Source organism: Squalius cephalus, assembly GCF_949319135.1.
Source record: "Squalius cephalus genome assembly, chromosome: 16".
NCBI lineage: Eukaryota > Metazoa > Chordata > Actinopteri > Cypriniformes > Leuciscidae > Squalius > Squalius cephalus.
Window position 1 is genome coordinate 4,303,727 of NC_137137.1, and position 20,113 is coordinate 4,323,839.

A 20,113-nucleotide genomic window follows, 5' to 3' on the forward strand; every position below is an offset into this window, starting at 1 on the left:
AAAACATGGGGATTCCATACATAATGATTTTTTTTTTTTTTCTCATACCTTAGCCTGGTAATACCAAACTCTGCTACTTCGCTTTGCTTCGTAGACAGAGTCTGGAATGGCATAATAGAGAAGTGTTTTCTTTCTCGCGGGGGGCGCTTGTCTGAAGTTTAAAATCATTGGTTACCCGTAAGCCAATCACATAACGTTTGGTTATGGCGTGTGTTATGCGCATGCTCAGCCGCATCTAACTTCCACTGTAAACACATGTATGATGCGAAAACAAAACCATCGAGCGAAATACCGGAGTGAACATGGCTGTGCGCGACTTTTGCAGATTATGTGAAGTAAAAATCTACGCATCCACGGTACAATCAGTGTCTACGTCACGGCTCTCAGCCCGCCCTCTGTTCATTGATTGGCCCAGCTGTTTTCAGGCCGGAGGAAAACGGAAAGCTATTACGCTGTCTCAGACTGAGTACAGAAGCGAAATGAAATTGAGCGGAAGTAAGAAGTCTGACGTAGTCAGGCTACTCATACCTACCCATCACACAAAACCTTCTGCATTTTTACATTTAAAAAAAAAAGAAGCTAAGAAGGCTGGGAAAAAAATGCATTGTTTATCTTTTTGATGTTTCATTCCAAAAAGGTACAAAAATCGAACCTTTCATTGAAGTAAATCAATTGAAAGTACAGTAGGAGGGGAATCACATTATAATTTTTTTTTTTTTTTTCTAATACGCATTGGCCACAATTATTAGAGCCCTTTAGAAATTAATATGAGTAAAATATCTCTGAAGTATATTCCCATTCATATTTACATTTTTAGCATGCCAGGGTGACTAGGAACATGAAATTGTCCAGCCATGACTTCCTGTGCACAGGAGTATAAATATGAGGAAACACAAAGGCCAAATTCCATTAATCATAATCAGTAATACCAAAGAATATAGTTCTGATGTGCAGCAAAACTATTGTTGAGCTTTTCAAAATAAAAAGCTATGAGGAAAATAGCTAAAGCACACAAATTTCCCATTTCCTCCATCAGGGCAATAATTAAGAAATTCAAACAACTGGTGATGCAAATCTGCCAGGAAGAGGACGTGTGTCTATATTGTCTATACGCATGGTGAGGAGGTCGAGTGGCCAAAGACTCTCCAAGGATCACAGATGGAGAATTGCAGGGATTATGTGAGGTTTGTGGTCAAAAAGCCAAAAAATATATATCAAACAGCCCCTACATCACCACAAGTTGTTTGGGAGGGTTTCAAGAATAAAATCGTCTGCTATCATCTAAAAACAAACTCCAGCTTATTCAGTTGTCAGACACGACTGGAACTTTAAACAAGACCTGGTTCTATGGACAGATGAAAATGGAAAAAAACAAAAACAACACGAGATGGGTTTGGTGCATGCAGGGCTAAAAAAGTACCCCATTCCATATACTGCTGGATCCTATATTTCTACTGGAGGTCCTGGCCATCTTGTTCAGATAGCATCATGCATTCCATCAAATACAAACTGACCGAAAATCAAAACCTGACAGTCTCTGCCAGAAATCTTAAAACGGGCTGTGGTTGGATCTGGACAACGATCCAAAACAAACATTAAAGTGTTCCTATTATGCTATTTTAAAGTTTCCTAATGTTGTTTTGGAGTCTCCTACAACAGGTTTACATGCATCAAAGGTAAAAAAAAACTGTTTCATTTTCTCATAATATACATGTGCACATCACCACATTTTCAATGATCCTCAAACGACTCGTCAGATGAATTAATCTTGCTAAATCCCTCCTTTCCGCGAGCTACTCTGCTCTGATTGGCCAGACAGCTCAGTCTGTTGTGATTGGTTTACCGCGTACAGCGCGAGATGTTGCAACTGTAATTCCTCACAATTAGCAATAACAAGTGCATGTCCATCAACAAACTGATTATTATTATTGTAGTATTTTTCGAATTTATTGCGGTGAACATGTGGAAACTGTCTCAATAACAATGCATACATTAGCCGAGCTCTAGCGTGAATGACTGATGTAACGTAAACCTTGGTAAAACAAATCTTGCTCCGTGCTTAATCTTTACTCAAAGTAGTGAGAACGACAGACAATCTGCATTAATAGACACAGTTTAAGGTAATAGTGGTCCACAACTGATTAGCAGAAGTATTTCAGTAAGACAGTAATAACATGAGTTAGCCAGTTAGCAGGAGACCAACACAATATAAAACTCAAAACTAAGTGTCTACTGTATCTTAAGCGGTTTGCGAATTCTCCACTGAACTCCGAGATTTGAGAAGCAGTCATCAGTAAAATAAATGGACCGTATACTGCTATGGTATTGTGGTAAAGTTGAATTTTAACCACTGATTCTTCACATGCTCATTTTTGGGCAGGCTTTACCTTCACATTGTAGAGCACATCGCCGTCTTCTCGACATGATGCTCTCCAGCATCCACAGGAATCAGCTGCAGTGTTTGAGGGCGTTCAAGTTTTCCCTGGTGTCTGCGCACGCAATAAGTGGGCAGGCAAAATGCTAATTTTTTGTCTTAACTTCACAACGAAACGGTTTATGACTCGTTTGAAAAACAATTCATTTCACTGACTCAGAGTCGACTCTTAATTTTGAAAGACAAAAACTTAATATACGGTGCACTTTCAGATTTAATACTTTGCAGGAAGTTTTCATTCACTTAGAGCTATGTTACACACATGAAAGGTCATTTTCAAAAATCCATAATAGGGGCACTTTAAAATCAACGCAAAAATGTATCACCAAGCACAAAATGAAGCTTCTGTCATGACCACCCCAGTCCCCTGACCTGAACCCTGTAGAAAATGAGTGGGATGAACTGAAGAAGAGAAGCACCAACATGGATCTGGGAATCTGAAGGATCTGGACAGATTCTGTATGAAGGAATGGTCTCTGATCTCCAACCTCATCAGGAGTTAAGAAGACTCAAGAGCTGCTTCCTTGGTAAAAGGAGGTTACTGAACAAAGTGAATAAATCGTGGCCAATGTTTCATAATGAGATTCCCCACCCCCCCAATGCAACAATGCAGATGTATTTTCCCAAACTGCTTTGCTCATATTTACCAAGGGGGCCAATAATTCTGACCAATAATTCTCCCATCTGTTATAAATCACACTACAATTGCCTCAGAAAATTCTGGTCTCTGTAGTTGGATATACTAATCCTAAAGATGCTGAATATTGTTGGTATGAGAAAACTTTTGTGATCACTCCTTTATAGGGCTATGTTGTGCTTTTATGTGCCAGAGCGTATCAAAGTTCTGTCTTGTGTAGCTAGCTGTGCGAGAATCAGAGCCAATGGAGACAAACGGCCAATGAACAGCTGCTTTATGCTGATAAGAAACCACATGATCACCAGAGAAAACCATATCATTATTGACCATAAACAAACGTTATGGTCTGGTCACCTTTGAGACATGGCGATCTACAATTCGACCGCTGCTTTCCACGGTTATTTAAGACGCACACTGCTGATGCTCCAGAAATGCCTGGTGTTTGCAGTTGCAATTTGAATTTACCTGCATTAAACGTGCTGTGAAAGAGTAAAAGCACAAACTGAAAAAAAGCAGAAATAAGCAAGGATTATAGACTGATTCCTTGCTGCATAAAATATGAAAAGTATCTCTCACTGCCACTGTCAGTTAAGTCCAATAATATTTACTTATTAAAATCAGCATTCATCATCGCTCTCAGTGTTGCCAGTGTCATGGTTTTCCCTGCACAATTGGGCTATTTCAAAAACGCTGTTGTAGGAAAAATTACCAAAAGAGGTTGGGTTTTTTTTGGGCTACTTTTAAAATGTACCAGCTGCCAAAATATTTATTTATTAAAAAAATGCAAATGTAACCTTTTACTAATGTGTATTGTGATTGGCACCTGTGATGTTACATCGCAAACTAGAGATGCAAACTAGAAATTAGAAATTAATTAGTTTAATCGAGTTTGCCATTGTAGATTAAATGCACATTGTTGATTGTATGTAGAAGAAGAGTGAAGCAAACAGAAAAGGATGTAGCCTATAATTAATAGTCTTTAATCAAATCATAACATTCCAGAGAGGATTTTAACTTAATGAATGGAGATTTTTAAAAAGAACCAGGGAAGTGAAAGGACAATTTAAATTTTAAGGCAGAAACTAGACAATTTTATACAAAGTTATGTCATTGTATTGTGTGTCTATCGGTCTATGCTGCCAAAAACAGCACCGACCCACAGAGGCATGGAGTCTAACACACATGAAGGTGTCCTGTGGTATATGGCACCAAGACATTAGCAGCAGATCCTTCAAATCCTGTAGGTTACAAGGTGGAGCTGCCGTGGATCGAACTTGATGCTCAATTACATTGAGATCTGGGGAACTTGGAGGCGAGGGCAACACCTTGCTGATACTCTGGCTTTTGGCTTGCTTTGTTAGGGACACTTAACATTCAACAATATTACTGATCTGCCTGCATTGCACCATTATATGAGAACTGAACTGAGTTGGACGATGACATCACTCTCCAGAGAGGCTATATATATATATATATATATATATATATATATATATATATATATATATATATATATATATATGAAATAAATGAACTAAATTAATAACTTTTTTACAACAAAAATTAACCATCACTGAACTTACTTAAGCTGGAACTTACTATGACGCCATTTACTTCTAGATCTGCTGTACAGTTGAAACAAACTTTGTTGCATTATTTTACTGTTTTTACTGTAAAGCTGCTTTGAAACAATCTGTTTTGTAAAAAGCGCTATGTAAATAAAGGTGACTAGACTTGACCCAGTCACCTTGCTATAACAATTTGGCACTTGTCAAAGTCACTCAGATAGTTATTCCTTCCCATTTCCCTTGCATCCAACATGTTGATTACGACAACCAATTGTATAGCATCTAATCAACCCAGACCTTAATAGGTGGCCTTGTTAGGAGATGATCAACGATATTTGCTTCACCTGTGACTATATAATGTTCACTATATACTGTGCCTGGACGCAGGAAAAAACTCTTCATTCATATCTGTGAAACATAACATATATTATTTCAATTCATCATCCGTGAGGGCCAACTGTGAGTGTCCGTCATTTAATTGGTTCGTGTTGAGCTTTAAACGCAACTAGCTTTGTAAGAATGGAAAGAAACTCATATTACTTGAACCATCTTCCTCACAGTTCACCTTTTTAATCATTCCCAACAGTACCAGGGCTCTTAGATCATTACTGTGTGTATCAATACCGTCCTTCGCAGCTACCTGCATTTTAAACACAAATCTCCTTTGCATACATGTCCTGAAAAAACTTTCTACAAGTAAATATAATTTCATTATGCATGTTCACAGCAGTCTTTAAAAACTGCTGTGCCAGCTGGACTGTGGAGCAAACATCTGAAAACATCATTTCACTCCTCCTAACCCCTTCTTATAGTGTGTGAACACCACAGTAAAACATACTTTTACCCTGATTTATAACCTGCTGCGACAAAGACAGATCTCTCCCAGGTGAACACTTAATGCAAATTTAAAACCACAGATGCCCAAAGGAGCACAAAAGTTATGGCGGTGCAAAAACAGGGCTGTAAACAGAATCAACAGCCGCATCGTTCATAAATAATGCTGCTAATAACTCAAAACGCCACTCGGTTTCAATTGTCCTGTGGGATGGACTCATATTTTTAGTGTAGCGTCACTCTGTGTTATAGGCAGACGAGTGAAAAATACAGAGAGTTCATTGAGCGAGTCAGAGACATGGATCTTGAATGTATATAATTGTAAAATATCTGATCCAAATAGGTTCAGGAGAATTTTGGAGGGACTCAACTCAACAAAATATGTATTTATCATCACAGAAGTATTGTCTGCAAAAACAGTCATAAATACAATATTTAAGTCAGTGATGCCACTAGCACCAATGCATCAAGGTCTAACGTTACATTTGTTTGATATTTTTGATAATGTTTTATGCAAAATATAAAAACATTAGATACACTTTACCATATGGGGTTACTTTCAATGGTCCACTTTATACATTCTATAAGTGACTTAGCAACTATGTCAACTCATTCTACTAACCCTAACCTAAAAGTCTACTAATACTCCAGCCCGTTCTCATCCCAAGGCGTCATATACTGACGCTTTTGACATTTCGTCTACATCCAACGCACATGGCACCCTTTAGCGTCAATATGAGACGCAGATAGATATGGGCCAGAAGGCACCTCCTAGCAGTCTAACCCTAACCCTACCCCAGACCTAAACCTACCCATAACCGAACAAAGCTCTGTGCGTCTCATATTGACGCTAAAGGGTGCCATGTGCGTTGGATGTAGACTAAATGTCAAAAGCGTCAGTATATGACGCCCTAAGATGAGAATGCGTTGCAGCCTCTTAGGGTTAGTTGACATGTAGTTGCAAAGTTACTTATAGTTAGTAGAATGTCTAACGTGGACCATCAGAATAAAATGTAACCCAATAAGGTTAAATTATCTTGATACTTTCAGATTATGTTATTAGACATTAATTTACAGATGAAAATGTAATTTTAAACTTAAAATGTGCAATAATTACAATAAACTCAGAAAAAAAGAGCCATCTGGAAAAAAAAAACACACATCTTTAAAATCATATCAAATGGCAGGTCAGACACATAGATAATATTCAAAAGAGGGGGAAATAACTCAGAAAGAACTCAGACTTCTCTTTAAAACAGAGAAATTCTTGCCATATTCCATATACTGTAGCAACAGATTAAGTGCTGCTTTTCTACAGTCAATCAACATGAGAGTTATGGAGCAGAGATCATTCACAGCACAGAATCATGGAGCAACCTGTCTCCATCAACCTGATTCCACAGCTGTCAGCCGCAGGGACTGGTGTTAGCTGGGAAATTTGATGCACTGTTGACTTTTATGTTTCTTTTCTCCTCCACTGATCTGAGACAAAGTTCTCAGTCCACATCTCAGACAACAGATTCAGGTCTAAATGCACAACTGCTTTACTAACATGAAAATCTTTCTTTTCTTTTCTTTTTTTTCCATTTATGAAAGGTGAGTTAAGCTTTTAAGATTTGAGACTTTGTGGGTGTACTTTTGTATTTTGAATATTATCCCACATTTATTTGAACTATTGTCAGAATAAAATGGTTCTGATAAGAGCTTTCATTCCGGTTTTGACACTTGGTATTATATAACAGTGATTCTCAACTGGTTTTACTTCAGGTGACCCAGATTTTAACTTCACAGGCTCAACAATATGCAAAATTAGTAACACACATGGAATGAACAGGAAAACTGACAATCTTCTAAATGCATGAACAGCAGCAGACGTGTGATTTACCAACCTAACACATAATAAACACTAGGACAATTTTTAAAAGTAACATTATACAGTAACATTTGGGCCAACATATATGCTACTATTATTTATAGGGTTAGGGTTTGGTTAAGGGTTATTTGCATTTAATTATGCATTATTTACTGTTATTATACACATTTAAAATTTGTGATTGCGATACAGGAAAACATTATATTCATATATATATATATATATATATATATATATATATATATATATATATATATATATTAGGGCTGTCAAACGATTAATCACGATTAATCGCATCCAAAATAAAAGTTTGTTTTTACATAATACATGTGTGTGTACGGTGTAATTATTTTCTATATATAAATACACACACATGCATGTATATATTTAAGAAATATTTGCATGTATATACTGTGTATATATATTTATATTATATATAATTAATATTATATATAAATATTTTATATATAAATAACAAATTTTCTTAAATATATATATGCATGTGTGTGTATTTATATATAGAAAATAATTATACTCCGTACACAGACATAAATTATGTAAACACAAACTTTTATTTTGGATGCGATTAATCGTGATTAATCGTTTGACAGCCCTAATATATATACACAATATTTTTCAAGTACATGTTAATATTAGTATTTTGATGATTAGTATTTTATTTATTCATATATGTGTGTGTGTGTGTGTGTGTGTGTGTGTGTGTGTGTGTGTGTGTGTGTGTGTAAATTATAAATATATTGTGTATTATTAATTTATTCATTATATATTTATACGCACGCAAACGATGTAATATATTATATTATAATATTATAATAATTAGAGTTAATATATAGTACTAATATACTACTAAACTACTAATATATACTGAATAATAATAATAATAGTATTAAATATAGTAAGTAATATAATAATTGTAATATCATATTATAACATAAGGAATTTTAAAAAGAATGGGGAAAAAACATTTTTAAGACATTTTTTGTTATTGTTATAATATTTTACTCTTACTATTTTGTTATTATTGTTAGCTGCATTCTATTATTTGCATTTGCCATAGTTCTCCCAATCCAAACCGACTTGTGACTCTCATGGGGTGCCATCCATCAGCTGAAAGCCTTTGCTACACTTGTCAGTTCACACTTAATTTCATGTCCCCTAGCAAGTCGGCATACCCCGCCAACATGATTCACTGTTTCTTCATAACAATAGCGAAGACTTTTACAGAGTTCCTGTACGTCATCTTAATTACTCCAGGAATTGACAGCCACCTGTCAGACAAGAAAACTGACGTGAACTATGAGTCAAAGACTGTTATTACATATCTTTCATCCCTCGCCATTTCCAGCCGACCGCGCTAGAGACGTTTAATCGTCTTCTTTTTAGCAGCTAGAGGCAGCCCATCTGAGCGACCGTAGGAATGCTTTAATGAGCTTATCTGAGTCAGGAGGCAGATGGCGTTAAGATGCTTGATGCTTTACGGGAAAAGGCCTCGCTAAAGGATGGAAGCAGCATGTCTTGCAGGAGATGAGGCAAAAAGGTGAGTCATTAGTAGGGTCCCAGACAGTCAGGTTTCTCTGATCCCTGGAGTTTAGAATTACAGATCACGGAGTGAGCGGTAAACAGGTTGTCTGGCCTACCGCAGGTTCAGAGGGCTAAAAAAGTAGCGAGGATTCGCATCCGCTGCGTGAACAAGCTATGAGCCCATTAGCTCAGCGGTGCTCAGGTGATGCATCGCACAGGCGGTGAGGTGTACATTAAATATAGCAGAGGTCACAGCTCATTCAACCTCTGAAAGCTGCCGCATCTGTTTGGGGATTAATAGAGTTCAGACCTGGGGACTGTGGCGAGGTTGTTTGGTACACTGAAAAGAAAGACTTCAGGTGTAAATGAGGCTCCATGATGACAGATGATTAATGATTAATTTAAAAATCGAACATAAAAAGTAATGATCTAGTGCATGTGCTTCAAGTTGCAGTGCTCATACAGGCAATGTGAGTTTGAAGTTATTCGTCTTGGCTCCTTTGTATCTCTATCCATCATAAAAATGGCAAAAAAAGGCCCAAAACAGGGTACTCTAATGAGCATGAGCATAAACATGAACACCGCATGACGCACAAATGCTTTGTGATACTCCACCTGATCTGCAGAGGACAGCTGCTCTGAAGGACAAACAAGAAGAAAGACAAAAGTGCTGAAGGACATGCTGTCTTAATCGCCTACTGTTCTTGGACAAGAAGATAGAAAGAGGAAAAACAGACAATGATGTGTTTGGTTCAGGAAAACTCTTCATTATGGAGACAAAATGTCCCCATGAAGAAAGGAGCTATAGACAGTATAAAAAAGTGTTTCTGTGATAGGTATAGGGTAGGGCTAGAATATATAATTAACCTGATTTAAAAGTAATGGATATCTGTGCAATGTCTTCACTGTGTGTGTGTGTGTGTGTGTGTGTGTGTGTGTGTGTGTGTGTGTGTGTGTGTGTGTGTGTGTGTGTGTGTGTGTGTGTGTGTGTGTGTGTACTTGTGTGTGTGTGTGTGTGTGTGTGTGTGTGTGTGTGTGTGTGTGTGTGTGTGTGTGTGTGTGTGTGTGTGTGTGTGTGTGTGTGTGTGTGTGTGTGTGTTTAACCTACATTAAGATAACCAAAGGTCCTCACAAAGAAAAATGTGAACATTTTGACATTGTGGGGGCATTTGGTCAGGCCCCATGAGAAGAACAGCTTATAAATCATACCAGGTAATGTATTGTGAAAATGTAAAAATGCAGAAAGTTGTCTGTGAAGGTTAGGTTTAGGGGTAGGGTTACTGTAAGGGGAGAGAATATATAGTTTGTACAGCATAAAAACCATTACTATAGTCTTGTATAGACACACGGAATTCTACGTGCGGGTGTGTGTGTCAAAGAAACTGGCTCAACTCTGAGTGTAGCCACCTAGTGCACATAACAATAAGTGCAGCTAACTTTTGCCTTGCAGAAAAAAGAAAACAGGCAAAACAAATCACTTACATATAAAATGAGTTTACAGTAACACCACAAAAACTCTTGTCAGAACACCTTAGCAATTGCATATCAAAAAATCCCTGTCAGTACACAATTGTGACCCTGGCAACCAGTCACAACACAAGCATTGTGCATGGTCAAACACCATTCACATTTTTCACTCATGTTTATGAATAGTGATATGAAAGAAAAGATGCTGGTGACAAAGTCCACCATTGCTCCATGACTCTGTGTGTTATCAAGTCATCTTAGTTTGAATAAGTGAGACTTTAGCCCTTATGTGCTGGCAGAATATGAAATTATGATCAATTATGCACAATGTACAGTCCCTTCAGTGTGTGATATGAATTCCAATGTGACTCAGTTCTTTGCCTCTGTCTCTGAATGCTGACATGTTTGCAGAAGGGTTTAGCCATCCAGGTCTGCAGGATTTCATGAAAGTGGTTTCATTCAAATGAACAAAAGAAGATGTGTGTGTATGTGTGTGTGTGTGTGTGTGTGCGTGTGCGTGTGCGTGTGCGTGTGTGTGTGTGTGTGTGTGTGTGTGTGTGTGTGTGTGTGTGTACTGTATGCATCAACACTCCCACCAACAGGAGAGCAGATGAAAATAGTTTGCTTGCATGTCTTGCACACAGATTCCCCTTTTTATTTTATGTATGTCCATGAGATTAACTATTCTGCCTGAATCATTATCAAAATAGAATATTTACTGTTTGGTATAATGAGAATCCTGTTACATCTAGTAGTTCAATAGTTACTGGTAAGTGATTTAACATCCGTTAGCTTTCCAGTTCATCTCAAAGGCACGTTCACTCTCAGAAAAAAAGGTACGAAAGCTGTCACTGGGGCTGTACCTTTTTAAAAGGTACATTTTTGTACCTAAAGGGTGCATATTATACCTTAATGGTACATATTAGTACCTAAAAGGGACAAAAGTGTACCTTTTAAAAAGGTACAGCCCCAGTGACAGCTTTCGTACCTTTTTTCTGAGAGTGTTCCCTCCTACTGCTCATACATACTGATAAAAATAATCAAGAAAACAGATGAAAAAATGTAGCACTTTCTATACTGAATAAGTTGAAAATATTAAGCAACGTCTACATGTGTGCTTAATTCAGGCATGCAAATTAAGTATATATTAATACATATTATTTGTTATTTAAAATGAGTTCTCAAGTATCAGTCCCAAAGTAAAAAGTTTTATTCACCGATTTGACTTTATGATGCAGATGTTTCCAGCATGTACCAGGACATGAATAATTAATAATGTTGCGTGGTTTCACAGTTTGACAGTTTTCATTTCACTGTTGTTGATTTTATCATTTCAGAAAACCTGTTGTTTTGTGACGTCTGGAGTTCGTCTGCTTCTACTCAAAAAGGTCTGTGTGTGCTTCCTAAACCATTATTGATGTCGTCTCACAGATTTGACAACATGCATTCTAATTATTATAAAGAATGTCTTTCTTTTCATTATAAAAATCCTAAACAATTCTGGAATAAAATTAAAAACATTATTAATACATCAAATAAACATTCAGTTAATCAAATTAGAGCTAATAATAATACAATACTTCATGACTCCTTGTCTATTGCGCAAGAATTTAATCAGCATTTTTCTTCAGTTTGGTCTACTTTAGTGTCTGCCTCTTACTTCAATACTGATATTTGTAATGAGACTGCATCATGTAATAGTTCATTTTCATTTGGAAAGATTGCTCCAATTGATGTTCAGAGTGCCATTGATGAATTAAAAGTGACTAGTGGTGAAGGATTAGATGAAATTGAAAATAGGTATCTTAAATTAACTTCACATATTCTTATGTATCCACTAGCTGATTTATTTAATCTTTCTTTGTCTACATGTGAGTTGCCGGTGATCTGGAAATGTGCACGCATTACTCCGCTTTATAAGGGAGGTGATGTACTTGATATTAATAATTATAGACCAATATCTATTATATGTTCTATATCTAAAGTTTTTGAAAAATTTATTTATAAACAACTTTCAAATTATTTATGTATTAATAATATTCTATCACCATCTCAATCTGGTTTTAGGTCTAATCATTCCACAACTACTTCATTACTTAAGTTTACTAATGATGTGTTTTCAGCCTTAGATAATGGCAAGCTCACATGTGCTATTTTTCTTGATTTGACAAAAGCTTTTGATTTGGTTGATCGTTATTTGCTTTTAGATAAACTTCATGTTATTGGTTGTTCAAAAAAAAAAAATGTGTGGTTTAATTCATATCTGCACAACAGGAAACAATGCGTTGTCCTAAATGGGAATAAATCTGATTTTCTGATTCAGCAAAGAGGTGTGCCTCAAGGTTCAGTTCTGGGACCACTTCTTTTTTCTGTTTATGTAAATAATTTACCATTACTTCTTAAAAACTGTCAGGTACAACTTTATGCGGATGATACTGTCATATATACATGTAATTCTGATCTTATACAAATTCAATTATCTCTTCAATCAGATTTTAATAGTTTACAAGACTGGCTTTTGGCTAATAAATTAGTGCTTAATAAAACCAAGTCATACACTATTATTTTTGGTTCTAGACATAAACTTAATTCCAAAACCTGTTCCTGTGTTATATCATGTAAAGACGGTACTCCTCTGCATAGAGTTGATACTATTAAATATCTCGGTGTATGGCTTGACTCTAAACTTTCCTTTAAACCACACGTTAATCACATTTTACGAAAAGTCAATGTTGGAATGAGTATTTTGTATCGATCTCGAAATTGCTTCTCTTATAGTGTTCGTAAGAAACTAGTTGCTCAATTAATATTTCCGTTCTTTGATTACTGTGATGTGGTTTATCAGACGGCATTAAAATCTGATCTTGTCTCACTTAATTCGGCATATAATAGAATTTGCAGATTCGTTTTAGGATGTTCCTTTTCCACTCACCACTGTACAATGTATGATGCACTTCAGTGGCCATCTTTGAATGTGAGAAGGCAGATTCACTGGCTCCAATTTATATTTAAATGTATTTACTTTGATTATCCTAGTTATCTACAACAATACTTTGTACTCTTTTCTTCAAACCACCAAGTTAGGCATTCTGTCCAGACTTACTTTTTCGTTCCTCGTGTTAAAAAAACAATTGGTAAGAGAGCATTTATGTTTAAAGCCATATTAGACTGGAATAATTTGCCTGTAGATATTAGATCCATTACTTCTTTTCGGTTGTTTAAACAATCTTTATTATCTTATTTTAAAGTAGATTGCACATGCTATCATTGAAACTGTCGTTGTTGTTATGTGTACTGTTGCTTTCTTTTTCTTTTTCTCTTGGGTGGTGTTTTGTTGTTTGCCTGTTTGTTGATGTATTGTTAATTGTAATCTTGTTATGTTCTTTAAGTTGTAATTGTTTTTCATTGTAAGGACCCCCTCGAAAACGAGATGATACATCTCAAGGGGTTAATCCTAATAAATTCTAATAAATTCAGTCCTTATAACTAGGCTTTTAGAAATGTGCCACAATAACTGTTCAAAAATCATATCAATTTTGTTTATTTAAAAAAATACCAAGTTAAGTGCAGGAATCGAAATGCATATATCGAATCCTCGTTTCTTGGAAATTTAGAAAACGGAACCGGTTCTCGATACTTAACCCTAGTGTTCTCAAGTCGTGTCTTATACTGTAGGAGAGCTTTGCCTATAGCAAACAGAATATCCAGAAGATACAAAAGAGACTTCTCAACCCAGAAAAGCTTAAAACTTAAAAACATCTAGGAGCACGCAAACTTATTAAAATAAATAATATATTTAAAATAATTACAGTTTGCTGGCAAAAAAACCTGCAACTTCGATCATCTGTGCTTGAGGCCTGACTCATGACGTTCTACTAAAGGCTGCTGCATTATCTATTAGGATTTCAGCTGTGTTTTCTCGTTACATAGATGTGCTTTGTTGCTTTCCGTCCTTGGAGAAACGAACAACAGACACTAGAAGCTGGTAGGTTTCACCGTGTTGTTACAGTAATCATGTTTTTTGCAGATATTGTTGTTTTCGGTCCTTGGGGATGCGAGCATATTCCACTGCCGGCTGAGAGAGCTCCATTTCAAAGTCCTCTGCTTCGCTTCAAGTACTTTTGTATGGAAATTGGACAGTATTTTCCCCATCTAAAACCACGGGTCACCGCCTGCCTCCTCACTTATGAGGAGACGAGGCCATGAGAGGAGAGACTGCATGAGAGTTTCTGAAGTATTTCAAAGAACCAACTAGTGCACTATCAAATGGAAATCTGAGATATTTGCAGGACAAAAAAATGAAAATGATTGTTGTTGTTCAGTCCTCTTTTATTAATAATTAAGATCTATAAAAATGGTCTTTGTGTTTTTTGCTATGAACTAAATGCTATGTCATACGGGTTAAAATGCTTCTATTCTTCCTGTGCTAGTTCCAAGAAAGTAAAGCTTTTTTGTTATTTTAAGTGCAAACGCTGACATGTTGGCACATCTGCTTTGAAAATGAAGTGGTATTCTAAATAATAAGCCAGCGGATGAGTGTGTAACTAAGCACAGCCTTCATTCGGAGAACTGTGAGTCAGACACGAAGCAAGTGGGAGCCGTCGCCTATATTCCTTATACAAATCATATCAACAAGAGTTTGACACTGTCTTTATTGCCAATATGAGCTTTGAAACAAACCTTAAAGGGTTGGTTCACCCAAAAATGAAAATTCTGTCAGTAATTACTCACCCAGAAGCGCTGCGCTGATCCACTACGTGAACTCACTCACAGGCCCACACAGAAGAAAATTAATAGTTGAATAAAGTCGTTATTTTGGGGGGTTTTGCGCACAAAAAGTATTCTCATTGCTTGTTAAACTTAAGGTTGAGCCACTGTAGTCACTTGGACTATTTTAATGATGTCTTTACTAACTTTTCTGGCATAGCAGATATCGATTACCTATAGCAGCCTATGGAGGAGTGAGACAGCTCTCAGATTTCATCAGAAATATCTTAATTTGTGTTCTGAAGATGAACAAAAGTCTTACGGGGTTGGAACAACATGAGGGAGAGTAATTACTGACAGAATTTTCATTTTTGTTGAAAGTTGATTGAAAAAGTATTCCCAGTATCATAAAACCGTACGCCCACTCTCTGTTTGCCGAACGTCTGTTGTTGCACACAATACAGAACTTGTTCAATCAGCCAAGTAAGGATCTGATCAGCTGACTTTATGCAACTTCCACGAGTAAAGGCAACAAGGACAATAACTATAACGATAATGATTCTAAATGTAAAAGAATAGCAGAGTCCACACCACAGCTGTAACGGCACAGAGAATCATTTGAATCACTTTCAGAACCATTTTTTTTTTTAAAGAGCTTGAGCATTTAAAGTGGCAGATGACAAAACTGCTGCACACACTATTGTTTATGAATAAACAGAACAATATTGTGCGTTGGTGTGAATGCTGATATAGTTATCTTTCTTGGTGTGTATTTATTTTCCTCAGACCACATTAGTCGAAGGCCAAATGCATTTTGTGCATTATTTCTGATATTGCTTCATTACTTCATTTTTTTTAGTTACAGAACTTTTAATCTGTTAAGGTCTCGCCAAACATTATAACTGGGAAATATTCCAAAATAAAGCATTCCGAGTTTACCATCTATGTAGTATATTTCCAGATAGACAGACAGATAGATAAAAAGACAGACAGACAGACAGACAGACAGATAGATAGACAGACAGATAGATAGATAGATAGATAGATAGATAGATAGATAGATAGATAGATAGATAGATAGATAGATAGATAGATAGATAGATAGATAGATAGATAGAAACATTAAGTACTCATTTTCAACTTTTCTGATTCTACTTGAAGTCATTATGTTGTAATTCATTTTGATTCATGACTCAGAAGTCATTATTAAAAAATAGTTGCCTATTGAGAAAATTAATAAGAAAAATACTTACACAACAGGCTGCTAAAAACTGCTGTCAGTATAAGTGACTAATGGACCAGACTTTTCAAAGCACAGCATTTAAAGTTGGGCTTTCAATTTGAAAATGTTCAAACCTGAGCAGCAGGACTGTGATGTCATGCCAGCTATTCACTTTTAAATTTAAATTAGTAATTATATCACAATAAGCCTGTTCTGCAAATGTTTGATAATCACACACATGTAGAATACATGCCAGCATTGCCATTTAGATTATTAATACAGCCGTCAGACAACAGGATGCTACATGGTTGAATATCTGAGATATCAAGTAAGTACCACATCTGAATTTATGAAACACAACATGCAGTCAACATATTAGACTGCCAAAAACACTCATAGATTAGTTTCAGCTCTACTTAAAATGAACAAGAGAACGTGTTTCAGTTATTGATTACTTCAGAAATCACAGGTGAGGATGAGATATTGGCTATAGAGATACAATAGTGGCCAAAAGTGATGTCCGGCCTAGGAAAATGTACATCTTCACCCTCTGTTAAAACGTAATTCAAAATTAGTTGAAGATTTTGTAAGAATATTGCATAGTTTTTCTTCGACATCCTGACATAACATTTGGCCACTACAATGCATGTTAATACACTGAAAGGACTTGTCCGAAAAACCTTAGCTCCATTAGTGCAATTGCCCTGGTTAATGATTGACCTGGTTGTAATCACAGATTTCCACTGTACACCTAATCTAGCACAAGCAGAACATAATTTAGCACAGTGTCTATTTCTAACTCAAATTTGCACTGCATTTGTCCTTTGCACGTTTCCCAAGATCACCACCAGGAGACTCTCCTTTGGAGGTCACTGTGGTGTTTTTGAAGCCCATTTCATGGAGAGCTGATGGGGACAGAACGCATGAGAACTCATGAAATGATTCAAAGCCCCTGTGCATCAAGTTCACTTACATTCTTCCCAAAGTTTTAGCTTGTTGTTCCAGATGTGCTTTTTTTGCCATGGAAAATTGGCCCTATAAGTTCTGGCTCAATTGTAAATGTCTTTAGAGACATTTGCACATCATGTAATCAGACTCATAAACCTAAATTAGTAGCCCAAATTAGCAATGAAGTTCAAAATTGTGCATTAATATGGTAAAAACATAGCACTGAACAGTGTAGCTTGACATTAAATTACACTTTCAGTAGATGTTCATCACAGAATCAGAAGACTGATATTGGTTCTGACCCAGTTTCCAGCTGCCAGTTGTTGGTTGGCTGAAAATTTCTTATTTCAGGAGACACATGCAGCTATTCAAACCAAACAATGGAAAATGTCCTAGTCTTGATTAAGGTTACCAACAAATTTCACCTTATAATGCAAAACCTTGAAAAATGCAACCTGGAATCCAGACTGTGCCAAATACTGTTGGTCTGCACATTGTTAGAGAAAATAAATAACTCATTCTTCATTGTGTTGATGAAACCTCTGGAGAAAGCCGTGTTAATGAGTACAAATTAATTTTTCATTTTGGAAGAAAGTCCAATCCATTGACCAAAGTTGCAAAAGAGAAAAACACACATTCACATTCATCAACGCATGTTATTCCAAAGAAAAGATGTGTTCCTATTCTGTAATCTTTTTTGTATTATTTTCAATTGATGTCACCAAGGTCATAAAGGCTATCAGTTTATGTTAATGTGACGAAGGTTACAGCAATAACTGAAATATTACCATTGAGTTCAAAAGCATGAAATGTGTGAGCCAGTGAAATACTGAGATACTGATACGAACTTTACACAACATTAACCTTAATCAGCATTAAATGAATGCATTAACTCTTATTAAGTTTTTTAAAAGGCATTCATTACCATCAACAGTTGCTGAAAACAATTATCTATAGCTATTTGGCTTTTAGTGAACATTAACATTAACCAATAGCCTGCATGACAAAGCCTATAGGTGACGACAGCTGAAAAGAAACGGAGCAAGTTTCTTTCTCCGTAGATTTCCATAGATTCTCAAGTATATTTCTGTAAGTTTAAGAAAACAAGCATTTTCAACATGCACTGATGAATCATTCACAATAAAACCAGGACATTCAAAAAGTGCATCAAAGTACTGTAAATCGAGTCATTTGTGAGTTCATGTCAATTTTAAGGAAAGTTACTGTGTGAAACAATTATCTACCAACTTTTCAATGTCTAAAGCATCAAGGACACTGTTCAGACATTCTTGTTGCAGTAATTACTGGTTTAAAATGCTTCTGTTATTCATTAGGCTGCAATGGGTTTTTCATTCTATATGATGGCTAATGTTAAGATTATGGGATGCATAATTCCAAATGAGCTTTCCCTGAAGACTGCATAGTGTGATCCGGTGGATTTATTGGACTATAATATACTGTGATCTCAAGCACACTTGAACAATACGAAATGCGACATCAGCAATTTTGAAAGCCAGAAGACAAGTCCTTAAATTTTACTTGTGCGAGTCAAAGGGGGTGTATACATTTATGGTGTCTTAACTCCTAATTAAGTAATTGTACTCTTTACTTAAGTAAATCAATTTAACCATTTGCTAAAGCCATGCTGTAATTTAGCTTGACCCATAAAACCTGCTTTGCAAAGGCCTTCATTTAAAAAACTTTTATTCTTACTGAGGGCATCTTCTAGGCTTAATGAGGGCCAAATCCAGCCTAAACCTGATAAAGACAACTTACAAAGTGAAGTCAAATTTAGCGCTTTCCACAATACACGTTGTTCAAAGCTAGCCTGGCTCCGCCCTCCTACGTACTTCCTTCAGTACTTCTCCTGGGTTTGCGGTATATTCGTGTGTTTTCTCCGGCCAAATTTTTACCGGTCCAATCAGCGAACAGAGGGAGCGGCTGTGAATGATGCCGTTGAGGTCGTGCGCTAGTTTGGGTTGTAGGGTTGCATCACGACCAAACGTTAGCGATTGGTTATGGCAGATCCAGAGTGGCTCTGGGCGGATCCAATAGTTTTAATCTTCAACAGAGTACCCGAATTCAAGGAAGTTAACACTTGTCAATGGAGAGTGGCCAGACTCTCTGTATAAATGAAATGAACGAGAGTCTGGTAGGACCAAAGCAGCTTCACAGAAAAGCATGTTGTTAATGTTTATAACATTGTAATATCTTCAAGCCTTATAGTCGCATTTAGCTGATTAGAGCTGCATATAATATAGTTTACATTTTGTGACAATGCATGCAATCGTTAAGTTGAGATTTGCTACATTGACAATATCACCCTACGCCAGCATACTTTACAGTATGTATGCCAAGTCAAGTCAAGTCAAGTATATTTGTATAGCGCTTTTCACAATACAGATTGTATCAAAGCAGCTTCACAGTATTAAATCAAAATAACACAACAAGGTTTGGTTCTAGTGGAAAAAACGTCCACGTTTGGTAAGGCTGATCAATAGTATTATTGATTGATTAAATTAAATTAAATATCCCCAACTGAGCAAGCCAAAGGCAACAGTGGCAAGGAACCGAAAAACTCCATCAAGTGACCTAATGGTGACCTAAAATTCCATCAAGTGACCTAATGGAGAAAAAAAAACCTTGGGAGAACCCAGGCTCAGTCGGGGGCCAGTTCTCCTCTGGCGTTTATGAACTAGAAGCCGGATTTAACCAATGTAGTGATGATAAAATCGGTGTTATATGATCATATTTTCTTGATCTAGTAAGAACTCTAGCGGCTGCATTTTGGACTAACTGTAGCTTGTTTATTGAGGATGCAGGACAACCAGCTAATAAAGCATTACAGTAATCTAGTCTCGAGGTCATGAATGCATGAACT